Here is a 12,820-nt window from a genome sequence, read left to right on the forward strand (position 1 = left end):
TAGTAAGGCCACTTATTCCATTCCCTGATGTTGATAATGTATATTTCCCTCCTTACAGACATATTATAACATGATGGAATAACTTCAGTATCTTTTCCTTTAGTAGACAATAATTCAAATGTATAGTCGTGACCCTTTGGAATTTTAGTTTTCCAGTAGCATTGAGTGTTCCTTTTACTTAAAATCTTCTGATTTTATTTTGCTGATTTAATGTATTATACTCAATCATGATGCTTAGGACTGTGATATGAAGGATTAAATACACCTCCTTTGTTGCCTGAAAATTATTTAATTTTTACATTAAAAATATTTTTGTTGAGATAAATTCACACACATATAGACTACCCAGAGTATGCAAGCAAAGGCTCAAAATATCACCACGTAGTTGCCTGTTCATCACCATGATAATTTTTAGAACATTTACATCATTCCAGAAAAAGAAAAAAGAGAAATCTCATGCATCCCATACCCCTTAGCCCTCCCTGTCATTGAGTGCTAGTATTTCCACCTATCCAATTTTTTTTGCTTATTCTCCACCCAATTATTTACTTATGTTTGTCTTTAAATTTTATTCATCTATCCATACCCTGGAAAAATGGAGCATCAGACACAAGGTTTTTACAATCACATGGTCACATTGTAAAAGCTATTTTCTTATGCAATCATCTCAAGGGTCTAGGTTACTGGAATACAGCTTAACATTTCAGGCACTTCCCTCTAGCCAGTCCAATACAGCATAACCTAAAAAGGGATATCTACATAATACATAAGAATAATCTCCAGGATAAACTCTCAGTTCTGTTTGAAATCTCTCAGTCACTGAAACATTTTTGTCTCATTTCTCTCTTTCCCCTTTTGGTCAAGAAGGCTTTTTCAAACCCATGATGATGGGTTCTGGCTCATCCCAGGAGTCATGTCCCACATTGCCAGGGAGATTTACACCCCTGGCAGTTATGTCCCATATACGGGCAAACATAGTGCGTTCACCCACTGAGTTGGCTTAAAGAGAGAGGCCCCATCTGAGCAGCTAAAGATGTCCTCTGAGGGTGACTCTGAGGCATAATTATAAGTAGGCCTAGCTTCTTCTTTGTAGGAATAAGTTTCATAGGGGTGAATTCCAAGATTGAGGGCTCAGCCTATTGATTTGGTTGTCCCCACTGTTTGTGAGAATATCAGGAATTCCACAAATGGGGAAGTTTAATATTTCCTCCATTCTTCCCAGGCCCCCAGCAAGACTTTGAAAATGTTTCTTTATTCTCTGCCCAAATTACTCTGAGATGTATCAGGGCATCACATTAACCTGGACAGACCAACAAAATCTCATGCTGTATTCAAAATTCCATTACAATGGTGTTCTAATAAACTGATCATGCTGCGCTACCCAAAAATATAAATTTTGCACCAAAGAAATATCTCTTCCTTTGGTCTCACACAGGAGTTGAGGTTTTAAAACAATATTTACATTTGATGTTTGCTTTAAATATATACTTTCCTCATATGTGTTTGTTTATCCGTATATATACACAAAGTCATGTTTACATATATATACATATTTACATGTATATTGATATATCACTATCCATTTCAATAAAAATATATAAAATATGATATATTAAAATTTTGCCATATATGTGCACATGGGATGAAGATGGAAAGAAGCAACCTGAGACAAAAAGAACATAAAGGCATTTGGATGGAGACACATGGGATTAGAGAGATTGCATACTCCTGAAACCAGGTCAGTTCTCGTCAAAGTTTAAGATTTTATGCTTTTGCATGAGGAAGAGCATAGAAATGTCATTATTGCAGGGTGCTGAAAATAGATGGTAATTAATATTTTAAAATTTCAACTTATGTGTGACACTAAAGCAAAAAATGTTTGGTATAAAATTTATATTTTGACTAGTGCATTTCCTAATATAACTTATGTAGACAGCTTAATTGAACACCATAAGTACATGGAACCTTGAGTAGGACATGAGATTTTGTTGGTTTGTCCAGAGTGATGCCCCAATAAATCCCAGAGTGATTTGATCAGTGAATAAAAAAGCATTTGCAAAGTCCCCTTCAGAGAGTGGTGAGAACGGGGGAAAATTCAGCTTCCCCAAGTTGAATTATTTTTTTTTAGTTAATTAATTAATTAATTTTTTTTTTACATGGGCAGGCACCGGGAACCAAGTTGAATTCTTGATGTGTGGACAACCAAAGCTATAGACTGAGCTCCCAGCCTTGGGGTTTGTTCATATGAAACTTAACTCCACAAAGGATAGGTCAAGCCTACTTAAAATTAGACCTAAGAGTCACCCCCAAGAGAAACTCTTTTGTTACTCAGATATGGCCTCTTTCTCCAGCCAACAGAACAAGCAAACTCACCACTCTTCCCGTCGACATGGGACATGACTCCCAGGGGTGTGGACCTTCCTGGCAACATGGGACAGAAATCCTAGAATGGGCTGAGACTCAGCATTAAGGGATTGAGAAAAACACTAGAATGAGCTAAGACTCAGCATCAAGGGATTGAGAAAATCTTCTCGACCAAAAGGGGGAAAAGCAAAATGAGGCAAAGTGTCAATGGCTGAGAGATTCCAAACAGAGTCGAGAGGCTATCCTGGAGGTTATTCTTATGCATTAAATTGATATCACCTTGTTATTCAAGATGTAGTGGAGAGGCTGGAGGGAACTGCCAGAAAGTGTAGAGCTGTGTTCCAGTAGCCATGTTTCTTGATGATGATTGTATAATGACATAGCATTCACATGTGACTGTGTGATTGTGAAAACCTTGTGTCTGATGCTCCTTTTATCTACCTTGTCAACAGATGAGTAGAACATATGGAATAAAAATAAATAATAGGGGGAACAAATGCTAAAATAAATTTAGTTTGCAATGCTAAAAAAAAGTTTAAGATTTTAATTATATTGACAAAGGTAACCACCCTGTAAAGAAATACTTGAAAATTATAAAGAAAAAGAAAGAAGAGTGAATCATAATAGTACTATCTGCATGACTGTAAATCTGCACCTGCTCTAACTGAAAAAAAATAGAAAGAAAATAAAAACACCTTAGCCCAAAGCTGCAGTAGTTAAAAATGTGCTACTAACATAAGTATAGAAAAAGATCAATGAAATAGAACTGAGAGTCCGGAGATGAATCCACACGTCCATGGCCAGTTGCTATTGCTTGATGAGCAAGAGTTTCACTCTGAGCTGATGAAAATATTTGAAATAGATGGTAGTGGAAGTTACATAATATAGTCAATGTATTCAATATTGCAGAATCATCCACTTAAAGATGGCTAAAATGATTTTCAACTTATCCATAGTTTACCATAATTTAAAATAAGTAAATTTTTAAGACTGTGCTATGATTTTGAAGTAGAAATGATCATTATGTGTGAAATAAAGAGAAGTAGAAATTCAAAGCCTTCGGAGATATGCTGCAACTGGTTCACACTCACTGGCAAAAGAAGATTGTGCATATCACTTCCTAACTCTACACTCAGAAATGTAACTGGCATCTTAAAGCTGGTCATAAACTATATATTTATAGCACAGAAATTGGCAAAGGCCATGAATCAGGGCTCTTTAAAAACATGCATTTTTGGAGAGCCAGTTTATTGTCACACCTCTGTGTAGCCTATTTAAGCACAACGTGAGCTGATTCCAAGCGATGATATTTTATGGAAACTACTCCAGATAGCATGTGATGAAGAATAAAGGGTTTATGGGGTCCAGAGAGGGTGCCAGGGCATCATTTACAATTTATCTTTGTCCAGGCTGGGACCTGACTTTAGTTAATTTATTCAGTGATTGAAAGCAGGCTTTATGATATAAGCTGACAAGATGATAAATCAATGTATACATCCTGGGATGTTCTAAGTAGAAATAAAGAAAAGCATATTACCTGAAAAGGTGGCAGGGCAGGAAGGCGTATTGAGGAGGGGACCCCAGGGTGCTGTGTGGATGTAGCCTGATGTCCCAGGGATGAGGATGGAAGGGGATACAGTCAAGGAAAGTCAACAGTGGTTAAGGGAAAGCACCACAGTTTAATGGCAGAAGAGGCCTCTACAGGGAACATTGAGACATTGTTCCTGCACCCCAATGATGCGTGCTCCCCTACAAGATTCTCAGCAGACATTTTAAACAGTTTTCTTATATATCCACTGGACACTTCAGATATTTCCCAAGGCTCCCCCACTCTGAGTGGTGCATTTGTCCTCCCTGTGTTTACATCCTGGTGGTGTCTTGGAATCTTCCCTGACTGTGCTGAGCCTGAAACAGCAGCACTGCGATACCACCAGGAACAATCCAGCCAGGCCCATTCGGATGAGATTCTCCACTGTGTAGTCCTGGGGAGTGGAGCCTAGGGGTTACGGACATGGAGGTTACATATGTTAGGGTGAGCTGAAGTCACCCCAGGAGCACTAATGTTCACCCAGGACACCCAACTCCCCTTGACAGGTCATGTGCCTATGTGTCCCCTTTCCTTAAATGAGACTGTCCCCTATTCACTACTCTAGATCCAGGCTTGTGCTGTGGTGGGCAGATGGTTTTGAGGGTCTCTGAGAACAATAGCACAAAAGAGGAGCAAGTGACAAGTTGGAGGGAACCTTTTCCTCATGTCCTGCATTTTACATCCCTGGGGTTTGCATGAAGAGACTTTTATGTGGTGTCTGCATGAAGCTCTCCCCTGCTGTGGCTGGGTTCCTATGGTCTCATTTGATTAGTCCAGGCTCCCTGTGATTTTGGAGTTCAAATTTGGTTTGAGTCACAGTGAAACAGGCCCCAAGGGTTCAGGCTTCATGAGAATACTAAGAATTTTACCCCTAAATCTGAAATAATTAAGTTTTTGTATGCACTGTATTCAATTGTACACACAAGGCCAAGTAATCTGAATCCTCTGAAGATCAAAGTTTACTTATTCAACAGCTGAGGACAGGATGCATGGGTGATCCTGACAGGTGGCCCTGAATGTCAGAACCCAAAGGAGTGACAGTCTGGGGAGTCATCCTCCCACACTACTTCAGCAGACTTCCCCACCACCACTGGGTTGATATTTTAATCTCTATATGTGTCTTTTCATGCATTTATTCTTTCATAAAATAAATCTGCTTATAGTTAGGATTACCTACAACTGGATATACATATATATTTATATTCATATATACACACGTATATATATGGTTGTATATTTTCTATAAAGGGTGGTTTTAAGTCAATAGCTCATAAAGACAGAATTTCTGCTTTCTTTACATGTGAATTCAGTTGGTTAGACCAATAATAAACATGTAACCCACACCAGATAAAAAAATTAGTTAGAAGAATGAATATTCTCAGATATGCATATATATATATATATATATATACACACATATGTATATATTTTGCATCTGTCTATCCATTATTCTGCTTATCAATCAATCGATCAATCAATCACCTGTCTATGAATTAATCATCTATATCTATTTATAAGCTTGATTAATTATTTAAATTATAATCTATAGGGTGCAGACAAGTCAGTTGTGATCAGTGTCATTAGTGAAGGTTCCACATGGAGATGGCATTTAAGCTTATCCTGAAAGATGGGGAGGGAGCCAGAGTTACTTGAAGACTCAAGCATATAGCAGCACAGTCTGTAGGTATACCAGATGCCCAGGGAAAGTCCCACCTGTTGTTCAATGACAAAGTATCTGTGTTAGAGGAGAAGGGTCAGAAGAGAAGGGGAACTGGTACATGGAAGCCAGGCAGGGAAGATAGAGCAGAGAAAACAGGCTATCAGCTTTCTTTTATTTATTTTTTTTGAAGACTTCTTAAAACTGCTGTAAGGTATAAAGAGGAGTATAAGAATCATTTTATTTCTATTTAAAAGGTAACTTCAATCTCCTCCAAATGTGACCATATGCTTCAGAGCAGTCAACAGTTCTGGCCTACAAACTTGTAAGAACAGTGAAATCAGTAGTTTGTTAAAATTATCTGATCATTAAAAAAAATACTTGAAATTTATATTAACTAGAATTCATATAAAAATCTCTCTCTCTCTCTCACGCACACGCACAAAATAAAATGTATAAAAATGCAAATTATAAAGGTCCATTCTAAAATTCTAAAGAAGATATCACATTAGAAAATTTGCAAAAATATAAATGAAAATAGCTATAATTCAGTTGCATTAATATCCAAATGTTTGATACTCAAATGCATTTTTAATGTACATTACTTTGACAATAAGTAAAGAAATAATTGTTCAGGAGCTGTAAAAGTTTTAGGAAAAGACTCCATTCCCAAGAAAACTATAATGTAGCAAGAAAACAGATTTAAATGTATGGGTCAAATTTGCTATAGCTATAAATTTTCAATGGGGGTGCCTTAAAATAATGTGGACTAAATATGAAACTGATTCATTAAAATGAAGTGCAAGAACACTTTAATCCAGCATTGCTATCATGTGCTTTTTGAAAAGAGAGAAAAAGTATACAATTTAGAAGAAAAGAAGTGAAATTTCCCTTCTATTTTGGATGATATAATTTTATCTGTAAGTTACAAGAGCTTAATGGAATAACAGTTGAACCACACACCTGAAGAAATAGGATGATAGAAAATAAAATTACTATATCCTCATGAATAGCTTTGTCATGAACATTTGACTATTATTTAAGAAACAAAAGCAAGATATGATCTTTGTATACAATATTAAATTAGTTAATGCTATTCTGATTCCAAACTGTGAATATGCATGATTTTGAGAAATAAACCTTCAAAATACATCTCCCATTTAATAACAATCTGCATTTGAAAAAAATCTTTGATAAGAAGAGTTAATATTAAGAAGTTAATTCTCTGTAGTGAAGATATAAATTGAATGTTTTCCCAATGAAGATATTTAGTTTTTTATTTTAAAATCATTAGCCCCAATAAAATTGTAAAATGTACATGCAAAAATTTGGGGAAAAAAGTGTAAAGGAGAGTAATGGAGACAGATTGGCACAACCAGACCTTGTCATCCAGGCAGAAGGAAGCGGTAGGTGCGATGCAATCATTTCACAGGGGAAAGTAGTGTTTGCTACGTATGAAACTTAAATCTTTGCAGGAATGAAGGATTATTAAATAATATACGATGGCAATAGAAAAGTCAAAACAAGAAATGCCCAAGGAGGAGCTGAGGCCGTGCAGACCCAACTCCAGCCTCCCAGGGGATCTGTTCCCATGTGGATTCCTGGACTAAGCCCCTCCCTTATCTCCTCTTGGACCCTCTGGACAGGGAGAGGGAGGACAGACCACTATCCCTCTATGCCCCACCATCCTTGGTCCCTCCTTCTGCCTTAGCACTTGGACATCTCCCTCTCCTCTGCCCAGAACATGTGTAAAATCCAATCATCCTTGGGAATTTCTCTGAAATGTTACCTTTATGTCCACCCACTTCTGGAAACAAACCATCTCCAAGTCTTGAATTGGAGAGATGAGCTTAGAGCATGGCTAATGCCTGGCGGAGAGGGTCTGGGACCCCCAGAGGTTCTGATGCTGAGATGGAGACATGAGCAGGTGAGTGGGTGGGGGCTCTGCCTTCTCCATCTCAGTCTAATTGTGTTTCCTGTTGTTCTCCCAAAGCCTTGCCGAGGCCTCTCTCCACCCCAGCCCTGTCTGATACTTCAGGGATTGGATACCCCCAAGTAGGGGACCCAGTCTATGTCCACCTATGGATGGACTGTGCCTTCCTCCTGGAGAACCTCCTTTTATGCTCACTTCATCACAACCTGTCTCTGAACTCCACTGGTTATAGCCTGAACTAACCATCATTCACAGAAGGGTCTTCTCACTTGAGACCACAAGCTCCAGGGGTGCACTGGGATGAGCCAACAGGTGGGAATTGCTGATGTATGAGCCATAGCACTTGTAGGTTCCCCTGTGGCCTGAGGCCACAGAGTTCATGGTAAAGGTGGTGAGATACAGGTGAGCTTGGTACTGTGATTGAAGGCACAGGGGGTGATTGGTTCCCCTATCCCTGGACAGGAAAGTGGCCATTGGGCTCCATGGCTGGCAGCGCAGGGTCACCTTCTCTCCTGAGGACACACTGGGTCCTGGCTGGACAAAGAGGGTGGGTGTAGAAAGGAGTTCTCCTAGAGAGAAAGATGGGTGAGGGGCTGCCATCCTCCACTTTGGCTCTGAACTGTGATTTCACTAGGTCCCCTCTTTGAGGATCTCACAGTCTTTCAGTCTCTCTGTCTCTTAGTCTCTCTCTCTCTCCCTCCATCCCCTATCATTTTTGTCTTTCCCCTTTTCTTGTGATCCACACCCAAAGCCCATGACTATTTTGCCCTGAGGTCCCATGGCAGGACCGGTACAGAGTCAGGGTCCCAGGATGGACCTAGCAAGAGTCCCCTCACCTGCGATGAAGATGTCCAGGGGCTCACTCGGGGCTGACTACTCAGAGGAGAGGTTGTGTTCACTGTTAGTATCTGAACCTGCCAGCCTAGGTGCAGGGTAAGATTACATTCCCCCTCCTTGGACAGAGTGAATCTGTCATTGCTGATGTCAGAGCAACACTGGAGGGTCAGGCTCTGTCCTGAAGCCATGATGGGACACAGCTGGACCAGGAGGAATGGCTTCCTGGACACAACTGGGGGAAGAGACACTGTGGACTGCAGGGGACAGTCCTCCAAGCACCTCCGGCCTCATCCTGGGCTCCAGGTCTCTGTGTCTCACACACTCTGTGTCTCTGGAGTCCTGTGCTCCTCTCACCCCATCTTTCACCTGGGACTCCCCTGTGGACAAGGCTCCCATTAAACTCTCTGGTAACTTAAAGACTTTATGGGGCAGGGATGGGACTTGCTCACCCGAGTCCAGAAGCTCCAGGGGGTCTCTGGGTTCTAACTACACATGGAGTCTGTCCCTGTAGTGGCCATAGCATCTGAATGTCCCCCTGTGGCTGGGACTCACAGGGAACAGGGCTTGGAAATGCCCAGTGGAGAGTCACTGTGTGTCTAGAGTCCAAGAGCACTAGTGTTCTCCTTCCTCAGACAGAATAAACCCTCCAAATCCCCTCCATGAGACACACTGGAGGGTCACAATCTCACCTGATGTCACCACAGGGCTTGGCAGGGCAGAGAGGGAGAGTTTGCCATATACCCCTAGGAGAGAAGGAGTTGCTGTGTAAATGGGGTCCAGATTACCCCCTTTCCTCAGGGTGGGCTGTGATGGGGCAGAATTGAGAGCAGACCCCCTTCCTAAGGGTTGAGCCTGAGGCTGGGACCCCTGCATGTCCTCTCACCTATTGTCACCACCAGATCCAGGAGGTCACTGTGTGCTGACCAGCCAGCAGAGCTGTGATAAGTAGCAGTGATACTGCCCTGCATAGTGCTCTGTCATGTATGGGATGGAGAACTTGGCCTTGTTCCTGGGCTCCAGGGGGCTCTGTCTCAGGTCACTGATCTTCCCTCTCTGTCCAGAAATTAGGCCTTGGCCTCCAGGGTCCCCTGACACCAAATGGTCATGTGGCTTCTGTGGGTGATCATAGAACCTGGCTCAGCCCAGAAGGTGGGCTTGGGGAGGGTCCCTGGAAGGAAATAAAATGTTTAGTGGACTAACTTCAGTTCCCCCACTCTTAGCTCCAAGGCTCTTACCAGATTTGTCACATTATCCCAGATCAAGGAGGATAGAAATTCTGGGGTCAACTCACCTACCTGCACTCATATCCTCTGGCCAAAGCTCAGCCCTGGAAGAGAGTTCCATATAAGAGTTTTTACCCTGTAGCCTGAGCAGATCTTCTCTTCCCCTTGAGCCTCCAAACCCTGGGGTCTCCTGGTAGACCAGGGGCTGTTTGGGATGGGACCCCTCACAGACTGGGGCTTCCCCCTCTCAGATCTCACCGAGGCAGAACATGGCCATGAGGGTGGGGACCATGGCATCTAGTCCCACAGAGTCCAGCTCCACAGCTGGATAAGACCACAGTGTTTGGCAGGACAGACAGACACACAGTATGTGGCCCGTGGGAGGTTGGTCCACCCATCATGGTGTTGTCCCAGCAGCACCACAGGAAGGGAAACTGCCCCTCCCCAGGAGACTGGGTCCCATTTCCCCAAGGTGGGGCTGAAAGCTTCAGTCTTCTGGAGACACTTCAGGCAGAAGTGAGGTCTCCTGACCCTGACCACTGTCTGCCTGGTCTACCTTCGTCTCCAAAGTACAGAATGTAGCACCAAAAACACCCAGTGCCAATTCTGGGTCTTCTCCTCCAGACTTGGGCGATGAGGTCATGACAGTCCCTGTCACAGCCTCCCCCATGGGGGTCTCCTTCCCTGGCCCATCCATCAAAGTCACTCTTGAGTCCTTACTGTTGGCCATTGTCACATGAGACCTTGGAGATGCTTTAGTGAGATGAGATTCTTCTCTGCAAATCCAAGATAAGTGAAGAGACACATTTCACAAGAAACTGTGCAGTTGAAGTTGAGTTACTCTGTGGCAATGAGTATAAAGAAGAAATACAAGGAAACAGAAGATGAAACATGACTTCCACCTGGCCCTTGATTGTGGCTTTTGTTTCCACCAAAACATCTTTATATGGCCTTCCCTTTTTTCCTGGCAACAGCACCAACCCTTCTTTAATAAAAACAATACCTTCAGTCATTTCTGCCCATACAGGGCCCTGGTTTCATGCATGACTTTGTACCTCATGTGGTTCTAATGTCAAGGTTTCAGAAACAATGTAACATCTTGGAGCTCTGATTTTGGAGGCATCTGATCTTGTTTATATATTCATTTTTATCCACCATCTGTGTGACCTGGATGTGTAACATCTCCTTTCTGAACTTCACTTTCCTCGTTTGGGGCATGTTGATGGTGAACACCAGTCCTCAGTGTGACTGTGGGAGCCATTGTCACTTGGGTCCTGAAGTGGGCTCAATCCTTGTGAATTTCCAGACCAGATCAAGGCCCAACTGGTGGGACACAAGAGAATCAGCTGTCAGGCTCTCAGTATAAGTGGGAGATTGATGTGCCAACTCAAGAGCTCCTAACTGCTCCAACCAACCAGAAACACTACTCATAATACACATGAAACCCAAAAGCATAGTCATCTGCATCATAATAGAAATGAAAGTTTCAATCATGGAGGCCCACCAGTTCCTTTGATCAGGGAGAGGTCATTAGGATGGAAGTATCCACCTCTGTGTGGAGGGCAGAGTGGAACCCCAGGGTCTTCTCAGGGTAGACATGGTGTTCCCAGCTCTGAGGTGAGGTGGGAAGTTGGGGCTCCCCCTCCCCATGTATGTGGGTGAGAACTGGGTGATCTACACTCACTGACCCAGGCCCATGGCCATACTGAGTCCCCTCCCCTATGTGTGTGTGACACACACACACACACACCCTTGGCACACTTGGTGTCTCCTCACGAATGAGTATGAAGCTCATGTTGGAAGCATCTACACCCCTCACCACCCTGAACAGACACTACAATTGGGAAGGTAGATGCCACGGGGCAGGACACTCCCAGAACAACCAAGGGAAAAACTCTATGGGGGTCGTGGCAGTGGGAGGGGAGCACCTAGCAGACATGGATAGCGAGGGGCAATGACAATGATGGATAGTGCCAGAGACGACCCTCTATGGTGTCACTAGTGGGATAGAAAGCAATTTTAATTAAGCATGCTTAAAATATGAAATATAATAAAGGAGGATATTAAATGTTTGCAACAAACAAGCCAGAAACAAGAGAACAATTACTGTATGGTCTCATTTAGAAAATACTTATAAGAAAATGGCGGCCTAGATTGTAAGCTCTTACAGCAGCCACATTTAGTCTGGTGTGATCATTGCTATTTCTGAATTTTGAGAGGTTGTTTTTTATATGTATAATCTGGTATTTAGAGTAAGAACGAAGCCCATCAGGTCAGGATTAAGGAACTTCAGAATACAGGGGTAAGGAAGACATTGTGTGTATTTTAGAACCTCATCTACTCCTTGAAACCAAAGTAAGAAAAGCTTATTTTTTCCAGAACCTAAATTTTCTGTAGCACATAATCTAACTCAACCTGTCTAGACAGATCATTTAAGCTATCACACACAAGGAGCCCAGAATAAGAATAGAGGTCCTTTAATCCTGTATAGCTTAATGTAATGCCTGCATACATCCAGAGTATATTAAGAAGATAATAAAAAAGTATTGGCAAAGTTCCTTAAGGGATGGGAGAAAAATGTGGAACTATGAAACTTTACCACTGGGGAAACCCTCGATACTGTGTCAAATATTACAGACACTTGTTATCAAGAAGACACTGAAGGAACATAAAGAAGAATTTGAAAAAACAAGTAGAAAAATATCAGATCACAGAAATGAAAGATACTATAGGCCAAATTAAAAGTATATTGGAGACTTATCAGAGTAGAATTCAAGAGGCAGAAGAAAGGACATACAAATTAGAAGACAGGACAAATGAAATTGAATGTTCAAGAGAACAAATGGCAAGAAACATGGGGAAAATGCAACTTGATCTTAGGGAAATTATACATACACAAAGCATATAAGTGTAAGAATTATTTGTGTACCAGAAAGAGAAGAGAAGGATAAAGAGATAGGAAGGATAGTTGAAGATATAATGATGGAAAGCTTCCCAACCCTTATAAAAAAACATGAACATCCAAACCAAACAAGCCCAATGAATCCCAAATGGAATAAATCCAAATAGACTTACTCCAAGGCATATATTTACCATAATGTAAAATCTTGAAGAGAAGCAAAAAGTCATGAAAGCAGCAAGAGAAAAGAAATTTATTACATACAGGGGAAAACATGTAAGGCTGAGCTCAGACTATTCAACATGCACCATGGAGTGAG

At 41.7% G+C, this 12,820-nt stretch overlaps 1 pseudogene; it reads right to left on the reverse strand.

Moving 5' to 3' along the window:
• Window positions 1–4,224: 4,224 nt before the first annotated feature.
• Window positions 4,225–9,912, reverse strand: LOC143658248 (leukocyte immunoglobulin-like receptor subfamily A member 6; annotated as a pseudogene).
• Between the last annotated feature and the right edge of the window lie 2,908 nt (window positions 9,913–12,820).

The sequence above is a fragment of the Tamandua tetradactyla genome, chromosome 16 (genome assembly GCF_023851605.1).
Source record: "Tamandua tetradactyla isolate mTamTet1 chromosome 16, mTamTet1.pri, whole genome shotgun sequence".
In the NCBI taxonomy this organism is placed as follows: domain Eukaryota; kingdom Metazoa; phylum Chordata; class Mammalia; order Pilosa; family Myrmecophagidae; genus Tamandua; species Tamandua tetradactyla.